General features: G+C 42.6%; 1 protein-coding gene across 11 annotated transcripts in view; it reads right to left on the bottom strand.

The window, feature by feature from the left end:
- Window positions 1-21,282, bottom strand: part of RFFL (ring finger and FYVE like domain containing E3 ubiquitin protein ligase) — a 78,868-nt gene that overhangs the window by 39,272 nt on the left and 18,314 nt on the right. Inside the window, exon 1 of one of the 11 annotated variants that reach the window (XM_038548119.1) lies at window positions 18,344-18,494. The exons of the other annotated variants lie outside the window; for them this stretch is intronic. The gene's annotated coding sequence lies outside the window, so the exon portion shown is untranslated. Of the gene's footprint in view, window positions 1-18,343; window positions 18,495-21,282 lie in introns of those variants that run through there. 11 annotated transcript variants of the gene reach the window in all.

Genomic DNA, 21,282 nt, shown 5'->3' with positions numbered 1-21,282 from the left:
ATAAATCTTTATTTATTTATTTATTTATTTATTTATTTATTTATTTATTTATTTATTTATGATAGTCACAGAGAGAGAGAGAGAGAGGCAGAGACATAGGCAGAGGGAGAAGCAGGCTCCATGCACCGGGAGCCTGATGTGGGATTCGATCCTGGGTCTCCAGGATCGCGCCCTGGGCCAAAGGCAGGCGCCAAACTGCTGCGCCACCCAGGGATCCCAATAAATCTTTAAAAAAAGAAAAAAAGAAGAAGAGGGACGCGTGGGTGGCTCAGCAGTTTGGTGCCTGCCTTCGGCCCAGGACGTGATCCTGGAGACCGGGGATCGAGTCCCCCCCCCATCAGGCTCCCTGCATGAAGCCTGCTTCTCTCTCTGCCTCTCTCTCTGTATCTCTCATTAATAAATAAATAAAATCTTAAAAGAAATAAAAATGAAAATAAAAAAAAAGAAAAGGTTTTGGCTTCTATTCTTGTCTACCTCTTTTCCAGTGAGGAGGAGTTCTTGACTTAATTGTCTCAACTACCTAATGCTCTCCTTTTAAGAAGTGTTTTCACTGGTACCCATTAAATAATGATGAAAGCAAATCATCAGTGCTCAGGGCTTCACCCTCCTGGCTCTTAGCTCCATCTCCACTGTTGCTCTTTCCGCCCCTCAAATCCCAAACTTATTCTGATTTTCAGGTACCTCTTGCAACCTATTCCCTTGGTCTTGACCTCCTTGTGCAGCACTTATTTCCTCAGGAAAACCTCCTCTGACCCTGTCTGTACTCTTCCAGCATCTCGTACACCTCCAGGTAACTTTAACTCATTCATCTGTCTGGTTAGTGCTACTTTCAGCCAAGCCCTCTTCCAGGTACCATGACTCTGAGAAAACAAACCAGGCAAGGGCCCCGCACCACATCGTTGATTTCATTCTGAGGGAGTAAGTAAGCTAGCAGCACTGGATTTAATCAATGGGCTAACAAAGTGTATAACGCAGGTGTCTCCCATGGTAAGGGAATGAAACAGGAGTGTACAGCTTCATTTCTAGACTTAGTGCCAGATAAATGCAATCACCAGGCATTTGTTGAAGTCTTACTAGTGGTAACAGCAACAGAGGGGAAAAAAAAAAAAGGACAAATTCACACTTCAAAACTCCACAATCAGGATTCCAGGAAGATGAGCAAATTTAAGAGTTTTTTTAATATTTTATTTATTTATTCATGAGAGAAATAGAGACAAAGAGAGAGAGAGAGGCAGAGACACAGGCAGAGGGAGAAGCAGGCTGCATGCTGAGAGCCCGACATGGGACTCGATCCTGGGTATCCAGGACCACACCCTGGGCTGCAGGCGGCGCCAAACCACTGTGCCACTGGGGCTGCCCCAAATTTAAGAGTTTTAAACCCAAATAACCATAGCAGTATCTTGAGGAAAAAAATGGATAAGAACATGCCTACCTCACACTTGGTGAAGGTAAGCTTTTAAGTGTCTGCTAAGATGACTTGAAAAGCAAGAATGGTTAGCAGACTGAATTTCTAAAAGTAACAGAAAAATGTTAAAATTATCAGTTACAACAGCATTAGAAAGCCAGAAAGGGACAGCCTCGAAGATGAACAAGATCTGGCCATGTCCATCTCCCCCCTACAAGGAAAGGCAAAAAGAAGTTATCAGTTACTTCCCAGTGGCTTTGGTTCAGAATAAATACATTTTGCAAAGAATACAAATTAAAATGAAAACAATACATGGAGAAGTAAAATAAGAGAAAAGAAATGCTAGAAATCAAAGAGGCTTGGGCAGCCCGGGTGGCTCAGCGTTTAGTGCCACCTTCAGTCCAGGGCATGATCCTGGAGACCCGGGATCAAGTCCCACGTCGGGCTCCCTGCACGGAGCCTGCTTCTCCCTCTGCCTGTGTCTCTGCCTCTTTCTCTCTCTCTCTCTCTCTCTGTGTCTCTCATGAATAAATAAAATCTTAACAAAAAAAAAAAAAAATTGAAGAGGCTCTACCAAATATACCCAGGTCTAAGCAGAGCTTTGCCTGTGGCTGCCGAGAAGCACAGCCCATCCATGGAGAAGGAGAAGCTCAAGACAAGAAGAAACCACAGCAGAAGGTATTGGAGCATAAAGTGTTAAAACGACAATAAGAAGAAGGAGAAAGGAGAGAGGTTTCACTTTCTGCTAGTAATAAATGAGCTCTTTTCCTGAAGTGATAACTGTTGTAAACAAGTGAAAAACATACACAATAATCACAAGTTATAAATGTTCTTGAAAACTCCCTGGTTTCAACTAGTCTGTGACAAATATCTGCAGAGGGACCTCAGCATCTGCTATGAAGTTCAGGGAAAAGTAATTCTAACCAATGGACTTGTGCCAAAATCTCACCCTCGGGGTCTGACCAATTAAATGGCTGCTTCTTAGTGTGGCGTTCAGGAGAGATGACAGATTGAACACTGCAGCAGAGAAACCTACACATTTAATTTCAGCCCAGGCATTCTGCCCCAAAGGGCGAGTCAATCAGGAGAGAAAGCAGTTCAGAGTACAGTCTTCAAACAAGCTGAAAACAGAATAAACGGACCTGCAGTTTAATTACCACAGGATCCTTCTTCCATCAAAACTGATGACAAAGCTCATCAAGAATAAAAAGCCTGTGCTCTTAGTGCAGAAAACAGGATTTACCAGGTAGGCTTTTCTGGACCCAAGCAGTTGCTTTCTCCAGCTACTATCACAGTGATAGACTACTGGGTAACCAGTGTTAGCGAGGGGCGCCTGGCTGCCTCAGTGTGTGCGGTTCTAGATCTCTGGGTTGTAGGTTCGAGCCCCACACTGGATGTGAGGATTACTTAAAAACAAAATCCCTGAAAAATAAACACACACACAAAACAATGGTTAACAAAGCCAGGGATTCAAATAGTGGGTTTCTGGTACAGCTAATGCCCCAGGGAAAGGCAGCGCTCCAGGACATGAGTTCTGTCTAGGGTCAAAATTATGCAGCTTGCCTTTCAGAAGTGGACTGCACAAAAGTTACTGCAGCCAAATGTACGCAGTGTGGACTCAAAGAGGACTCTAGACTCTGGTGTCATCTAATCCCTTAAAACCTTATTTTCCTCAAAAATAAAAGAACCTGCTACATTTAAAGGATAATAGAAAGGATTAAAATAATGCATGTCAAGCATTTCTCCAGAGCCTAGCACCTAACAGGCACTCAGTAAAAGCTGGCTACAAATAATTCAAGGAAAACCTTCTTCAAGGTTCTTTAAAGTGACAAAATTTATCTGCTCTATCCCGTCTACTTATGTAAAGACCTGCTGATACCTTTACATCAGGCTCAATATAGTTTTTTTTAAATGATTTATTTATTTGAGAGAGAGAGTGTACACATGGGAGCATGCACTCGAGCTGGAAGAGTGGCAGAGGGAGAAGCAGACTCCCTGCTGAGCAGGGAATCTACCATGGGACCTGATCCCAGGATCCTGGGATCATGACCTGAGCTGATCTCAGTCGCTTAAGCGACTGAGTCACCCAGGAGCCCTTCAATGTAATTTTCTAATGAACCTACAAGAACTGAAGAAAGGACTCCAGGCTCCTCCCACCAGCTCTTAATTTAATAATCCCAGGAGAATTTGTGTGTGTGTGTGTGGGGGGGGGGGGGGGTTCTGAGGTGGTTTGGCCTCCGTGCAGCCTAGGCTGTTACTTTTATTCCCAATTCTACGGCAATGCCCGTAAATTTGTTACTTTTCCCACAGTGAAGCCAGTTTAGACTTTCTCCCTTAGATCCTCAACCCTCTTGTCCGCCAGATTCAGAGATCTGAACACATACACCTCTGGCCCCTCCTGGTGCTCCATAACTGCCTTGCTGCACTGAAGTCAAGTGGGATTTTGTGATGAATTCAAAATAAATCTAGACCAACCACCCCGTTCTTCCCACAGACCTTTGGCTTGGTTTGAAGTCTGATCTCAATCTGAAAATTATGCTGACTTTCTGAAATGTTTACTGTTTCTGCCAGGATTTGATATTCCCCACTATCTATCCCAAGAAGAAGAAATGGAGATTTTTGGTTCACCTCATACCACAAAGAAAACCTTCAAATTCTCATCATATTCTCTCTTTGGGATGAACACCTGTGCTTGACCTGGTCTTTGGGTTTTATTCTTTGCTAAGTATATCCCACAATAAAGTGCAGACTGGCTCATATTCACCACTCCTTGACAGGTTCAAGATAAGAAACATGTGCCTATATCAAAATGTCATAGTGCTGATACTGTAATGCTGTTCTCATCGATGCTAAAATGTGCTACTTTACCCATTTGCTCCTGGAATTACAAAGCGGAAGGATAGGGGATCCCTGGGTGGCGCAGTGGTTTGGCGCCTGCCTTTGGCCCAGGGCGCGATCCTGGAGACCCGGGATCGAATCCCACGTCGGGCTCCCTGCATGGAGCCTGCTTCTCCCTCTGCCTGTGTCTCTGCCTCTCTCTCTCTCTCTCTGTGACTATCGTGAATAAATAAATAAAATCTTAAAAAAAAAAAAAAAACAAAAAAAAAAAAAAAAAAACAAAAAAAAACAAAGCGGAAGGATAGTCTGCAATGTGGCAAGGATATGAAATGCACAAAAAACATTACCCAGACTTTCACCAGCTCCATATTCATTAGTTTATAGTTGGACACCATCAGAATGGACCTGTTCTGGAATAGCTCAAGTGGTTATGATAATCTACATGGATCTCAAGATTATTTCACACCAGTTTTTCAATCCAGCCTGGTGATGAACACAATTAAAGCAGATTTCAGCAATGGGAAGCAATGAGGAATGAGAAGAGAGATTCTAAGGGTTCTAAGACTGTTTACTGGCTGAGTGACACCACCACCAACAAAAACCAAACTGTTATTTAATCTCTTCTCCAGAAACTTGCCTAGAAGGGTAAAACAGTTCAACAGTTAGCATTAGAGATCTAGCCTCCAAGCTCAAGGAAATTTTCAACTCAAAGACTAACACAGCCCCAGGGTAATTTGCAAACTACCACACTCAGGAAATACTCAAAAGGTGTGTTAGAAATCCTGGAATCGGGCATCCCCAGTGGCCCAGTGGTTTAGTGCTGCCTTCAGCCCGGGGTGTGATCCTGGAGACCCAGGATCAAGTCCCACATCGGGCTCCCTGTATGGAGCCTGCTTCTCCCTCTGACTGTGTCTCTGCCTCTCTCTCTCTCTCTCTCTCTCTCTCTGTTTCTGTCAAGAATAAATAAATAAAATCTAAAAATAAATAAATAAATAATAAATAAATAATAAATAAATAAATAAATAAATAAATCCTGGAATCCAACAAAAGAAACCTGTAATTTAAAAGGCTGGTGAATTACAAACTAAGATTTCCTATTGTTATTAAGAAATAAATAGCCAAGCACAGCTTGGATCCCTCTTCTACCAAAAGTAACAGAGCAGCAGGCAATTCAAGGGTTTTGCTCTATAAAGTACATGGATGCAATCCGGTCCAAGTGAGGAAAAACCATCCTGCTCCAGGAAGAACAGCCAGATCCCTAAAAGGAAGATGTACACCTGTATAAAGGAAAGGAACAGTAAAGGCCTAGTTGTCTTAGCTCCTTTTCAAACCAGAAACAGAGACATCTTCCATCAAGCTCAAATACTGTCTTAACTTTTTAACCACACCACGTTTCAAAACAGACACACAAAGTTACAGTAAAGACAAGCACATCCTGTTTGCACTTGTCTTCCTGTACTGGGCAGGCTGATCTATTTACACTGCTGCTGCCTAGCCACAAAATAGGTAATCTTTCATACCTGCCAACAACCGGTTCACTGAGCACTATTTCACAGACAATAAAATACATTATTCTACGAGACAGGTAAAAAAGATTCACCTAAAGAGCACCAAAAACCAATCATGAGCTTCTAAGCCACTTTGTCTCTCTTATGGTCCTACTGACGTCTGACCTATGTAATAAAAACTTTACACAAATACGTACTGAGATAAGAAAATTAAGCCTGAAACAGAACTTGAAATATGGGGGCTGGGGAAAAGAGCAAGGAAGATTGCAAATGCTTTTATTATTAAACATGGGCCCCTTTGCAAAAGTAGAAGGAACTGATTTCTAGCAGCCAGAATTCCTCACTGAGCAGATCCCAGGAAGGGAACCACCCAAAGTGATCACAAGAGTTAGAAAAGGGCCCTTCTGGTGAACACTGCCCCCTTATCCAACCAGCTACCAACCAGAGTCCACCTGTCAGCAAAAGCTTTCCAGTTTTAGGGTTTTCACTCCACTTGAAGTGAAATTTCCATGACTTTCAAAGAGCTTGTGTAGTTTCCCCGCCACAAGCTATGTTCAGTGTAGGGAGTAAATGCTGGGCAGAGAATATCCCAGTTTTTATGGACACATCAGTTAGCCCCCTTGGGTCTGTTTTCTCATCTGGAAAATAGGAAGGTAGAATGACACAAATCTCTAATGCTTCTTCCAGCTGTTGAAAAAAATTCCAGGATTCAACACTAAGACTTAGAGGAAGCTTCTGTGGCTTCCAGCTTTATTTCTTTGGTCAAATAAGATGCCTCTGGGGTGCCACAATCCACAGTGTGAATATATGCCTTAATCTACCTCTCAAGTACCCAAGGATTCTGTTCCCTTTCCCTTGAAATGTGGATCAGAAAGTTTTCCACTGAAGGCAAAATAACAAACCTTAAGGACTGTTCTCTTTACACATGGTCTTTTTATTAAGATCTTAATGTAATCACCACTCGGTTCTCATGCTGGTCATAAGATTCCTGGACAGAATAAAGCCACAAAAGGATGGAGAAAATCTGACCAGCAGCTTGTGGCCTTCCCACACAGTGACTGCTAATGCTGAAAGAATGAGGCAAAATTTGGGTAAGAAAAGGGAGTGGTGAAAACAAGTTGGGTGAGTCAGTGCAAGGGAAAACCCAGCAAGTTGAACAGAAAAGAAAAAGAAATGAGAAAAGAAGAAGAGGAGCAAAGAAGCAGGGGAATCCAAATCAATGAGCAGACACTTACATTTTAAATTCTGCTTATCCATTCATCTAGTTATCCAATGGACACCGGATGCCTACTATGTGCAGAGAGAACTGAACCAGACACTAGAGGAGATACAAAGGTCAATCAGATAAATCTGCTCAACGAGGTTACAGTCTAGTAGGAGACATAAAGGCATGTACATAAACCACTGAAATACACAGTAGAAAGTGTATTGCCATAAAGAAGCCATAAAAGAGAATTTTCTACTATGAGACCCAGAGGAAGAAGTGATTACTCCCAGTGAGGGATCAGACAAGGTGGCTTCATAGGAGGAATGACATTCCAAGCCAAAAACACAACAGAAACAAGGATACCCGTGTAGGAAATGAAGGACATACAGGTACAGTGAGTAACTGGATTTGATCTGAGATAGAAGGCGGGCATGAAGGGAGGCATAGCAATAACAATAGCTAGCAATCCATAGAGCCATGGCTAAATTGGTAACTGGATTAGAGCCAGACAAGTATTCTGAAGTCAGATTTAGAATTTGAGTTTAAATCCAATGGAGAAGGAAAGGGGGAAGGAAGGAGGGTGACAGGAGCTTGGAGGAATCTCATAACCCATAAAATTAAGATAAAAGTTAATGCAGGGATCCCTGGGTGGCTCAGCGGTTTAGCGCCTGCCTTTGGCCCAGGGCACGATCCTGGAGTCCCGGGATCGAGTCCCACGTCGGGCTCCCGGCATGGAGTCTGCTTCTCCCTCCTCCTGTGTCTCTGCCTCTCTCTCTCTCTCTCTCTCTCTCTCTCTCATAAATAAATAAATAAATCTTTAAAAAAATAAAAAATAAAAAAAATAAAGTTAATGCAAAATCAATGTGTGCAGATATTTAAAGTCTCTCCAAAGAGATGCAATGTCTTCCAAACTAAAAGCAAGAAGACAGGGGGATAAAACGGCTTGGGTGATGGTATGAACATATTTAAACAAAGGACATGATTGGGGCTCCTGGTTGGCTCAGTCGGTAGAGCACACAGCTCTTGATCTTGAGGTTGTGAGTTTGGAGCCCCATGTTGAAATTACTTTAAAATTTCAGAAATTACTTTTTTAAAAAAAAGCGTGATCACCACATCAAAGTGTGATCTACAAACTTAGAAAAATCTAGAAAAAAATAGAAAGGAGCAATTTTGACTCCAGAATCACCCAAGGCAGAGAAATACTGCAGAGAAATACTACAACCGCATCATCTTCTCTGCGGTAGGACAAGGTTCTTTCATGAAGCTTAAGTGGGAACTGCATGTAGTAGCAGTTGGGGGAATAGGCTCTTAGAATCCGGAGGAGTTGGTTCCAATCTCAGTTATCCCCTTACCAGCTAGGACAGAGCCTTGGTCTTCTCATTTGTAAACTGGGGATAATTGGCCCACTGGGAGAATTAAATGTCCTACTGTATGCAAAAGCACTTAGTACAGTAACGAGCATATAGTAGGCAACCGATAATCTTAGTTTTTTTCTAACTTCCCCCCCACAAACTACTCTATGATTCTATGCTACCAAGCAAGCTTGATACTAAATTTCATTTCTCAGATCTCTTGAAATAGAAAAGCAATACCCTAGCAAAATCCAGAATCCTGTCAATAGGAAAGGACTCCTTCACTCTGGAGTAAAAAACTCACTCCATACTGAGCTCAAGTCTGAATACAGGGCTGTCCCCAAAAGACTGATCATTTCCAGGTAACAAAACAAATTTTGTGACCTGAGAACCAGAACTAAAACACACTGACCAAAACCCTGTGGGGTCTTCCTGAGAAAATAGAGGACATCCACCAGGCTAGCCCTACCTACTGCCACCCTCAATCTACAAGCCAGTTTATAACAGTATCACTTTATTATGCTTCTTCACCTTCCACCTCTCCATACCCTTCAATCATGCACATGGCAAAAGCACTTTATCTGCCTCCCTGATCTTCTGGAGGTCAAAGATCCCATCTTATCATCTTTGCATTCTTTCCTACATATCCTGATATACCTTGCATCAAACAGAACCACAACATTTATTATAAAAATGAATTTCAAATACAACTTTCTTTAACAACAATCCATTGCAATTCACCAGTCCTACACCTTGAGGCAGGATTTATGGAACTCTTTTGATTTACTGAACTTTCATTCTATGGTTTTCTTCTCCTCTAACTCCCCAACCTCTCCACACCTGAGCTACCAAGTATTACAGAAACGTCAGAAGACTTTATTTACTGGATGCTCAACAAATTCATCCAACTGGGACCTAGCCACCACCGGGCTCAGAAGTCTTTTATTCATCTCTAGTTGATGTCTGCACAGCGGCTTTCCAAAGGGCAGTATCATGCAGGGGTTAGGATTTGGGGCCTGGAGTTAGACAGAACTCACAGTCTTTCTGTGCAACCTCGGTCAATGTGCTGGACTTCCCAGATCTTCACTTGAGCTTCTGTAGAGTGGAGATCCTAAATGAGGTAATTAACACAAGCCCTTAACAACACTAAGTGCTTAAAAGTAGGAACTAGGGAATCCCTGGGTGGCTCAGCGGTTTGGCGCCTGCCTTGGGCCCAGGGTATGATCCTGGAGCCCCGGGATCAAGCCCCACGTTGGGCTGCCTGCATGGAGCCTGCTTCTTCCTCTGCCTGTGTCTCTGCCCCTCTCTCTGTGTCTTTCATGAATAAATAAAATCTTAAAAAAAAAAAAAGTAAGAACTAAGTTATTATTCTGCTTTGTCTAAGCCCTGCCCCTCTCCTCCACTTCACTCCTTTGTCAAGTAATCAGAAACCTCCTCACCTACTTTACCAAAGTAGTCAACTGGGTTCCAACTGTTTCTTTTGAGGCAGGAGTGGTACCATGGGAATACTGGAATCAGGAGTCCAGCTGATGCCCTACATGAGATATGGGACCACAAAATAACCGGTTCACCTTTACCTCTAATTCCTCAACTGCAAAATGGGTATTTTCATATGAGAGAATTAAATGGGAAAATATGAAAGAGCATCAAGCAGATGGGAAGGGGGCGATTAAGTGAGGTCATGATGCTTTCAAGCAAAACAGACCTGGTCTCACATTCCAGTTCTACCACTTAACTAACTGTATGAATTTGGGCAAGTTTCTTGTGTGTGTGTAAAACGGGGAAGCAGTGCTGCCTCAGGGTTTTGAACAGGTTTTTTTTTAAGATTTTATTTATTTATTTATTCATGACAGACACAGAGAGCGAGAGCGAAAGACACAGGCAGAGGGAGAAGCAGGCTCCATGTAGGGAGCCTAACATGGGACTCGATCCCGGGGCTGAAGGCGGCGCTAAACCACTGGGCCACCGGGGCTGCCCTTTTGAACAGGTTTAAAACAATGTACAGACTACTTAGCATGTTAGTTTCCTCTCCTCCTTTCTGGCGTTTCTTTTCTTTCCATCCCAAATACTCCCCTCTATTCACTTGACCAGTGTAGAGTACCATCTCTATCATTTAAAAAAAAAATTAGCACATCTCCAATATATCTATATGTAATAGCAAATTAGGCAAGTGCCACTGTACAAATATACTGTGTTCAATCTAAAATACAACAAAGCCAGAAGCTAAAAATAAAAATAAAATACAGCACTAAAAAATTTCAGAGTAAGATAAAAATATGGAAAAATATAGTTCTGATATTTCCTTCCCATACCCCAAAGTAACATCTTCCAGACCCTTAGAATCTGGTATTTCATTTTGGTTCTTTTAAAATCAAGGGACACCTGGGTGGCTCAGTCAAGTGTCTGACTCTTGATTTCAGCTCAGGTCATGATTTCAGAGTCGTAGGATTAAGCCCATTTTGGAGGTCACTACACTATTAGGCAACCGGTTTAGAAACAAAGATAAATAGAATAGGCTCAGGAGGGCTCCTAGCACGGCACCTGACATAGAGTAGGTGCTCAGCAGACAGTCTGCTGTCACCATTTTTACAAATCAGCCTCCACACACGTGCTTTTCTGTGCAGGTCTGTGAAAGTGAGCCCTAAGCCTCGTTTCCCCTTCTCTTTGGTTCCCTACTTCCCCCACAAAGCAGCAGTACCCTGCTTCCCCTGCAGGTCACACGCTTTGCTTGTTCACTCTATCTACTCCACTTCACTGAAAGTCCTTTCTCCAAGGTCACCAAAGATCTGATGGCTGAATGCAGGGTTTTTTCCTAAATGCTCCACCTTCCTGACTTCCCTGCAGCCCCAGACACCAGCGACCTACCCATGTTCTTCCCGCAGGCTCACTCTTCCCCTTGCATTTCCACTGAAAACTGCAGTAACTCAACTGTCCTTTGATTTCAAAGACCAACATTTCTCCCTGTCCTTCCCTGGCTCCTCCTTTGCTCTCTATTCCACTAGGGCTCTGTACTTACCACTCCTTCCTTCTCCAGTGAATTCTACTGGTTCTTTTAAAATCAAGGGGCACCTGGGTGGCTCAGTCAAGTGTCTGACTCTTGATTTCAGCTCAGGTCATGATTTCAGAGTCGTAGGATTAAGCCCTTCATTGGGCTCCACGCTGGACATGGAGCCCACTTAGGATTCTTGCTCTCCCTCTGCCCCTCTTCCTGCTCACGCGTGCACCCCCGCTTTCTCAAAAAATGAAAAGAAACCTACCCACAAATATCCCATTCTCACCATATACATTGCCATACCCTGCCCTATGTGCCATTATCTTTCTCAAGAACTAGAGCAAACACCTCCTGACTGATCCCCTCTTTGCCACTCTCTTTTCTCGATACAGTAGTCAGGATAACCTTCCAGCGCTTGTTACTCTCCTGCAGTGGCTTCCCATCATGCTTTTTCATTAAAGCTTAGACTCCCCATATAGCCCACAAAGGCCACCATCTTCCTCTCCGGCTTTACCTCATACTGTCCCCTACCCCCATTCATCTCACTCTAATCCCTTGGCAGTCCCCCTTTCAGTTCCTCAAAAGTAAAAAGACTATTTGTTGCTCCAAGGTCTGCACACTTTTAGTTCCTTTCCAGCCTGAACATTCTCCACAGCTCTTTTCACCAAGCTGGCTCCTTATCAGCCAGACTTCTGCTCGCCTGCCCTATAACACAGTTGTCTGGCACACAGTGGGAGCTCAGTATTTGTTGAATAGATTCCACAGTCTTTAGTCAGAGAACTCCAAATCTAAATATATCTGGAATCAATCCCACCCTTCAGTTGCAGCACCTCGTTTCTAAATGCTTGCTAGATACCCATACCTCGAATTTCGCACAGTGAGTACACTCAAAACCAAACCCTTCATCTCTTCCCAAACCAGCTCCTTCCATCTTCTAAAATTACTACGCCAAGCAGTTTGAGCCATACCTCCACTTCAGAACCATAAATTTCCCATTCATTTGCACCACCTGTCCACAATTCTAACCACCTTTTAAAACTGAATTCAAGTCACTTCATTCGTTCATGCATTCAATCAACCACTTATTCATTCAACAAATACTGAGTGCCTTTTATGAGGCAGGTACGGTGTTAGATACCAGAAAGCAAAGCAGACATATTTTTGTCTACTGTGTATCAAATAATCACACAAATGTTATGTATTATAAAAATTATAAACTGAAAAATGCTATGAGGGGAAAAAGTGCTAGAAACTAGAAGAAAAAATGTGAGGCATCAAAAAATATTCTTTAATGATGTGCTGATTGAAGGAGACAAACTTAACCCAAGCCGACTAGAGGGGAGAACATGCCAGGCAGAGGGTTCAGCCAGGCCTGAAAGCAAGAGGAGACCAGCATGCCTATTTTTATATTACACATATCAGGATTAGTCTTGTTCCCTTCCCCAACCCCATCCTCATTTTACTGTCACCTGAGAGAAAGGACATAGTGTCTCAAATGTGCCAACAGCCCCCAGGAGATAATGATTAACATGGATTCATGCTTGTAAAAAGCTCCCAGGTGACTCTGATATGCAGCCAAGTTTGAAAATCATATGCCTAAACTATCCACTCAATAAACATGTATCAATTAGTATCTCATTAAAAACCCCTAAAGTTGGTGTGGATAAACTACTGGTCACAATAAATTACTGGTTACAACAATCTCAACCATACTCTATGGCCTTTTGCCACTTCCAGAAGTAGAATCTGTGTCCCTTCCCCTTGGACATGGGCTACATTTGTGATTTACTTTAACCAAATGAATGAGGCAAGTGATGATGTAGGACTCCCAGGCCTGGGCCTTAAGAGACACTACAGCTGCCATTATGGCTACCTGGGAAGCCAACCACCACGTAAAAGGAGCCCAATGTTGTTGATTAATGAATGATAAAAGACCAAGAGAGTCAAGCCTCATGGAGAACCAAGATGGCTCAGCCAACAGCACAGAGACTCATGTATGTGAGTGAAGAAGCCATGTTGGAGCCCCCAGTCCAATGAAATCACATGGAGTAAAGTGATATGTCTTTCTTCCCTGGATTATAACTCACAGAATCATGAGCAATAAAATGGTTGTCATTTAAAGCCACTAAAAGTTTTAGGGTGATTTGCTACACAGTAGTAGATAACTGAAATAGTCAGAAATTCAACTCATTTTTAGCCATCATTCAATTGTTTTCCAGCTTTGATGATCAAGAAACTTCGCCATATTCATTACAATTACTCCTCCTTCAATTTAAGCTCATTTCCTCGTAAATCTTTGAAGTACAGGAAGAACAATTAATCAAAATCCCCCTGGCAAAAACTATTCTTACACTAGAAGATGGTAATCAAGCCATCCCTTAGCTTTTCCTTCTGTAGGCTAAAATCATTCCTGGTTTTTTTTAACTTATAATGATAGGACTTATTTTTAAACTTTTTAATCATTTTTATCCTCTCAAGTATTGGGGATGTGGGAGTGGGGGGAAAATGACAAAAATTGGATGCCACTTGTCAGTATCTAACAGAGATTATTTTCTAGCCCTTATGGTTCATTCATCTTTCCACAATCCAATTCCACGCTGTCCCAAATATGGCATGTAAGCACCACAAAAGTTTATTACCCTACAAATGTAATTATTTACTGAAATTACTATGAAACCTTTTGGATTCTTAACACTCAGCTGACTATCTTGTGCTAACTCATCCACCTGGTTTGACACTCCAATATTGAAATAGGTTTTTGTTAAATTCTAGACATTTGAAGCACAATAGAAAAACGTGAGGTTGGAATGGGCACACCATTAATTTCCATCAAGTTTTCTAACCACAGTCAAGGCCTTTCTGTACTAGGTACCTCCTCCTACCCCCATGGTAAAGTGACCTTGTAAAAGGCAAGATCTTTAGCACTTGCCTATTGAGCAAAGGCACCTTCTCTGTAGGACCCAATAGGGTATATTTAACTACAAAGAGACAAACCAGTTGCTCAATGCAATGTAAAAACATATTGTCTCTCTGAAGCCTTACCTGAGTGTATGCTTCAATGTCAAAAGGAACTTTATAATCACCAATAAAATAGAAATAAATCCTACCCAAAACACAGTATTGTAGGTGTTAAAATGACCCAAGTAGGGCAGCCCTCAGCGGTTTAGCGCTGCCTTCAGCCCAGGGTGTGATCCTGGAGACCAGGGATCGAGTTCCATGTCAGGCTCCCTGCATGGAGCCTGCTTCTCCCTCTGCGTGTGTCTCTGCCTCTCTCTCTCTCTCTCTCTCTCTGTCTCTCATGAATAAATAAAATCTTTAAAAAAAATGACCCAAGTGAAATAATTTTGTGAAGTATTATAAAAATATTAGGTGACATTGTAGAACTAAGTTTCAGCAAGCCCAATAAGTCTTCAAATCAATTCTGAATGGTTACCTGATGGTTTCAGGTAACATATATGAAATAGCACCATGGACTCAAGTTCATCAAATAGGAAATAAAAACATGCCAACAAACAAGAGAACTTATGAATTTTCTAATACTGCCAAAACTAATAAAGATGTTTGGACTACTGGTTTGACCCTGGAGATGCACTTCAGCCGCTGTCTGATGGTGTCAGGCTCTAAGCCAGGGAACAGGTTCAGTGAAGGAACAGTCTGTTAGATAAAACAGACAGTGCTGTGGAAGTCCAAATAAGGAGGAAAAACTCTACTTGAGGAAAGCAGGGAAAGTTTCACATATGGACTAGTAAGTCTCCTGTGGAATGAGTACTTTGCAAGTCAGAGTGGGGGAGGCCACTAGGAAGAGACAGAGTCGTAGAACAATATGCTATAACCAGGGACTGGGAAAATGAGAGAAGTCTGGTGAGGATGGAGAGAAGAGAAATGATTGGGGAAAGGAGAGAGATGAAACAGGTAACAGTAACAGGTAGGACAAGGTCACATTGTGAAGGGCTTTAACCTATCAAGCTAAGTAGGAAACAGGAAACCAGTGGCACTCTGAAAACCGGAGAATGAGAAGACTGATTTGGGCCTTTAGAAAGAGAACTTGAGCAACAATGTGGAGGAGACAGAAGCAGAGAAAGACTTACGGTGCAGTGGCCAAAAACTCAGTCAAGATTTGATTGGGGGCTTGGCCTGACTGGCTCAGTCAGTAGAGCATGCAAATCTTAATCTCAAAATCGTGAGTTCAAGCCCCACTTTTGGGGTAAAGGTTACTTTATTTTTTTTTATTGTATTTATTTATTCATGATAGACACAGAGAGAGAGAGAGAGAGAGGCAGAGACACAGGCAGAGGGAGAAGCAAGCTCCATGCAAGGAGCCCCACGCGGGACTCGATCCCGGGTCTCCAGGACCAGGCCCTCGGCCCTCGGCTGAAGGTGGCGCTAAACCACTGAGCCACTGGGGCTGCCCAAGGTTACTTTAAAATATGAAAATCAGTCTTTTAAAAAAATTTGATAAGGGTTTCAACCACAAGTTACAATCAAATTCCTGAAGGCAAAACGGGTAAAATGTAACATCTTTAATCTTTAACATCTGGGGGAATGGCTACCTGTAATTGTTGAAGAATGTAGGACCTTCCTCAAAGTATTCACACACTAAATTCTAAGCCACTGTTTGTTTAACTGGCTGGTTAAACAAAATGTCTAGTTTACTTCTAGTAAATTAAGGCAATACAATGGAAATGAAAAAAACTGGCTGGTTAAACAAAATGTCTAGTTTACCTCTAGTAAATTAAGGCAATACAATGGAAATGAAAAAAAGCCACATATCAATCAACAGTATTCTAATAATATCATCAAAAGCACTTAGCAACCATGGATTTAGCATTTGTAGGTGATGTGATGCATAAACAGAATGGACAGGAAGATCTCGTGGATATAATTAACAGAGTTCAAACCTATAGCGATAGGTAGATAGCTGACTGATACTTAGTAGGGGAGATAACATATGCCATTTAAAATGCCTTTTGAGGGATCCCTGGGTGGCGCAGCGGTTTGGCGCCTGCCTTTGGCCCAGGGCGCGATCCTGGAGACCTGGGATCGAATCCCACGTCGGGCTCCCGGTGCATGGAGCCTGCTTCTCCCTCTGCCTGTGTCTCTGCCTCTCTCTCTCTGTGTGACTATCATAAATAAATAAAAGAAAATTTAAAAAAATAAAAAAAATAAAAAAAATAAAATGCCTTTTGGGCAGCTCCGGTGGCCCAACTGTTTAGCGCTGAAGTTAGCGCTGTCTTCAGCCCAGGGTATGATCCTGGAGACCCGGGATCGAGTCCCATGTCAGGTTTCCTGCATGGAGCCTGCTTCTCCCTCTGCCTCTCTCTCTCTCTCTCTTTCTCTGTGTGTGTGTGTGTGTGTGTGTGTGTGTGTCTGTCATGAGTAAATAAATAAAATCTTTAAAAAAATAAATAAAATAAAATAAAATAAAATAAAATAAAATAAAATAAAATAAAATAAAATAAAATAAAATAAAATGCCTTTTGACCACTCTTGTAGGTTTGCCAAGTTGGATAAAGTGTATTTAGGTGGAGATAAGGATCTAAAGCTTGGGAGAGACAGCTCGGCTGCTAAGACATACTGAGGACAGCTGAATTTATGGGCCTATTTGAGATCCTTAGGGTAAGGGAGGGTGGGCAGGGGAAGAGTGGAAAGATGCCCAATGCCAAGCATTGAAGCATCTCAACATGTATGGGATAGCCAAAAAGAGAATGCAAAGAAATAACAGAAGGACACTCTGGAAATTCTGAGACAAGGTAACCTCAAAGTCAAATGAAGATCACTGGGGGGAAAAAAAAAAGAACAGCCCAATAGTGCCACATGTCAGGCCAAGATTAAGTAAGGTAGAGGCCGAAGCCACAACACTGGGTTTGGTAACCCAGAGTTTACTCGTGATCTTTAGGAAAACATGAGTAAGGTAATATGGGTAGAAGCCAAAATAACAAAGGGTTGATAAGAGGATCAGAGTTGAAGAAGTACAGTATAGGTTCTTCCTCATTCTACCCTGAGAACCAACTATGTGCCAAGCAACATGGCATCTATCATTCTAACAAAACAGGCGCTGATTCTCCACATACTCTATGATCAGAGTAAATACACTGTTCTCCTGAGTACTCATCCAGTCTTGGTGAATAAGAAGGGACCTCATGGAAGAAGTGACTTCTAGGCTGAAGCCAGATGGCTAGGTGAAGTGGAACAGGGTGTTTTAGAGACAGGTAGCTCGTATAATGGCTTAGGGTGAAAGAGAACCTGAGCCATTTGAGGGGAACTATAAGAAGCAGAAGCAAATTCTGAGAGAGGCAAATACCTAGCAGCGAGACTTAAGTGTTAAAAACTTTAGATGTAAAGAGCAGGAGGAGATGGAGCAGCAGTCTGAACCAGGGATGAGGGGAGGTTCTTCACAGCAATTCGGAGAGAAATACAGAAACTCACTGGTAAGACAGTGTTCCCTACAATTCAGTATTCCCAATGATCAGACAGGTAGTAATATATATTCGCTTCTCTCTCTCTCCTTAATAATGGTTTAGTTTGACTAAACTGCTTCACCCCAGACACAGAAAAAGGACAGAAAATACAAGAGCAAAAGACAGATAAAGTTGTAAACCTGACATGTTTGTCTTCTCTAAGGTTTCTATGACAGGTGGTCTACTTAAGTCTAAAACCACATCCAGGGACGCTTGGGTGGCTCAGCAGTTGGGTGTCTGCCTTTGGCTCAGGGTGTGATCCTGGAGCCCCGGGATCAAGTCCCACATCGGGCTCCCTGCAAGGAGCCTGCTTCTCCTTCTGTCTCTGCCTCTCTCTTTCTGTGTCTCTCATGAATCAATGAATAAAATCTTTAAAAAAATAAAATAAAAATAAAACCACATCTGGGTGCCAAATGAAATGAAACTTTTCACCCCGAAGGCCCCCTCCAAAGGGCTGAGGGACTGACTTTAGGATACCCACATTGCTAAGGCGTTACCTAACTTCTGAAAAGAAAGGATTTTCCCAGGTCCTCCTGTAGCTCAGTCTAGCTAATGCAACTAAGAGAAAACAGTCTGGGGTTACCTGATTTTGCCTGTTTCAAAACATTACCACAGCAGAGAGCAAGGTGCCTCCAGTTCTTGCCGCTGAGGTCCTTGGAGCCATTTCAGATGAGCTCATCTCAGGACCCAACAGCAGCAGCTTTCAGGCAGTGAATGGTGCCGCCTGGGGACGTATCTTTGGTAAGCAAGATTGCAACAGAGCAGGCAGTTTACCGAGGGCAGTGCTGACTCATGCGAGGCAAAACTCCTATTTCCCAAACAACCCAGCCTCAGCCAACCACTGCAACCCAGAAAAGCAGAGGCGCCCCACTGATTTTTTTTTAATCGAGTGCTGATAACTGGGGGCACATATATCATTCCCTTTCTGCTGGTCGCTCAGCTGCCCCTGGAGCCATTACCTGGAAGGCTCCACTGGTCACTTTCTGAAATTTCATTTGAGAACAGCCTGGGGGGCTCAGGACAGCAAGATTACTGAAGGTGGCAGCAGGTTCACAGCCCTGAATATTTGCCCCCAGAGGCTGATAAAGAAGTCACTTTGCATTTACAAATTAGAACATCTGGGTCAGAGGAAATGGGGAACTTGCCCAGTCATTGCTAGCTGGTCAAATCATCAGAGTGAATTTTTGTCAGCTTTAACCAGGCTTACCGTTCTTTTTTTCTCCAGCAGACCATCTCTAACCTCTCTATTTCCTTAGACAATGCAGAATCTCTAATTAAGAAAGAAGTAGCAAAAAAAAAAAAAGAAAAAGAAAAGAAAAGAAAAAAGAAAAAAGAAAGAAGTAGCTAGGGATGCCTGGGTGGCTCAGCAGTTGGGCACCTGCCTTCGGCCCAGGGCATGATCCTGGGGTCCTGGGATCCAGTCCCACATCAGGCCCCCTGCATGGAGCCTGCTTCTCCCTCTGCCTATGTCTCTCTGCCTCTCTCTCTCTCTCTCTCTCATGAATAAATAAGTAAGTAAGAAAGTCAGTAACTGAAGGCTTTAATGAGCTGCCACACACAGCTAAAGCTACATTACCCACATCACACCTACCGGATGCTCAAGGAATCCAAGAGTCTGCGAAAACCGTATTAACACTTGCTTTTATTTTTTTTTTAATTTTTATTTATTTATGATAGTCAGAGAGAGAGAGAGAGAGAGGCAGAGACATAGGCAGAGGGAGAAGCAGACTCCATGCACCGGGAGACTGACGTGGGATTCGATCTCGGGTCTCCAGGATCGCGCCCTGGGCCAAAGGCAGGCGCTAAACCGCTGCGCCACCCAGGGATCCCAACACTTGCTTTTAAAAGAAAAATCCCTAAATCTCTGTCAATTCTTATTTATTGGACAGCTTATTAAAAAATCAATTCTAGAATGACTGGCTCATCAACCACTATTAATTATTATTGAATTTGCCCTGACCAGCTAGAATGGACTTTGGTGCTATATAAAGAATACAAAAGATGAAGTCCTTGCTTTCTGTGGTGTTTTTTTTTTTTTCTCCTTTTGACAAGAAAGAAATTAAAGTTCATATCAGAGCCTTCTGTTCTCTGCTCAAAACTTCCCACAACCATCAGCTCTTCTACAGCATGGGCGTTCCTAGCCCTGTCTGTCCTTCAAGGCAGGTCCATATGGAATGAACTCTGGATTTAGGGGCCAACCCCACTTGTCACTTAATAAATAATTACGTGCAGGCCGTCAGAATTTGGGTTTAAAAACTATGCTCTTTAATTCTATTCCTTTCAAGGGGCTAATTTAAAAAAAAAATTATTTATCCAACTGGCTTAATATCCCTTAATCACATTATTCCAGGAGGATAGCCACACTAAGTTTTATAAGGTTTTATAAAATGTCCCCTCTTTTCCTCCCTTTCAGTGTTTTCCTTTTCAGGAAATGGCAGTGTTTAAAAAAGTTTTCCTACAGTATGTGTTAATTAGTTCTTTTCAAATGATAAAAGCATCTTTACAGCAGTTGGCAACCATTATCTCATGGACCACACTTTAAAAAATATTTCTGTAGTTGATGATAAGTCACAAACATTCTAATATGGCGCAACCCTCAATGCATACGGTATGGACAAATAGGAAACATCTTTTGAAAAACACATTATTGTTAGAAGCTTCTGGTGCATTCTATGTATTAGTAAACTTTAAATAAGGAAGAGAAAATTCATATGGTACTGTGCCCAGGTAGTAAATACGAATTACACAAAGAGCAACACAAGGACCAGAGCATCAGATTTTCCTGATCCTGCTAAAATAAACACCATTTAGCGGGTGAGGAGATTGTCGTTTCCCTGTTTGGGATTGTATACAGTTCCCATCTGTTTCCCCAAAATATAGCCATACCCCAATCCAGTTCCTTCTTTTAGGATGGAAAGGTTGAGGATTACACTGGTTTAGGGCTTTAAAAAGAGGCTAGGGCAGCCCCGGTGGCTCAGCGGTTTAGTACCGCCTTCAGCCCGGGGTGTGATCCTGGAGTCTCACGTCGGGCTCCCTGCATGGAGCCTGCTTCTCCCCCTGCCTGTGTCTCTGCTTCTCTGTGTGTGTGTGTGTGTGTCTCATGAATAAATAAATAAAATCTTTAAAAAAAAAGAGGCTAAATCTGGGCAGCCTGGGTGGCTCAGCAGTTTAGCGCTGCCTTCAGCCCAGGGTGTGATCCTGGAGACCCAGGATCGAGTCCCACATCGGGCTCCCTGCATAGAGCCTGCTTCTCCCTCTGCCTGTGTTTCTGCCTCTCTCTCTCTCGGTTTCTCTTGTGAATGGATAAATAAAATCTTAAAAAAAAAAAAAAGAGGCTAAATCTGAACAAATGACTTCAGGCACTTGAAGTTTTATGGGGTTATATGAAAACAATGAGACAATATGAAAAATAAAAATAATTTGGCTTTGTGCTTAGTAAGTTCTCTCAATCCATTATCTTAAAACTCAGACAAGTGGGGTGCTGGGTGGCTCAGCGGTTGGGCACCTGCCTTCAGCCCAGGG

The sequence above is a fragment of the Canis lupus genome, chromosome 9 (assembly GCF_011100685.1).
Source record: "Canis lupus familiaris isolate Mischka breed German Shepherd chromosome 9, alternate assembly UU_Cfam_GSD_1.0, whole genome shotgun sequence".
Lineage (NCBI taxonomy): Eukaryota > Metazoa > Chordata > Mammalia > Carnivora > Canidae > Canis > Canis lupus.
Note: the sequence above shows the minus strand (reverse complement) of the source record. Positions and strands in the feature narration are given on the sequence as shown.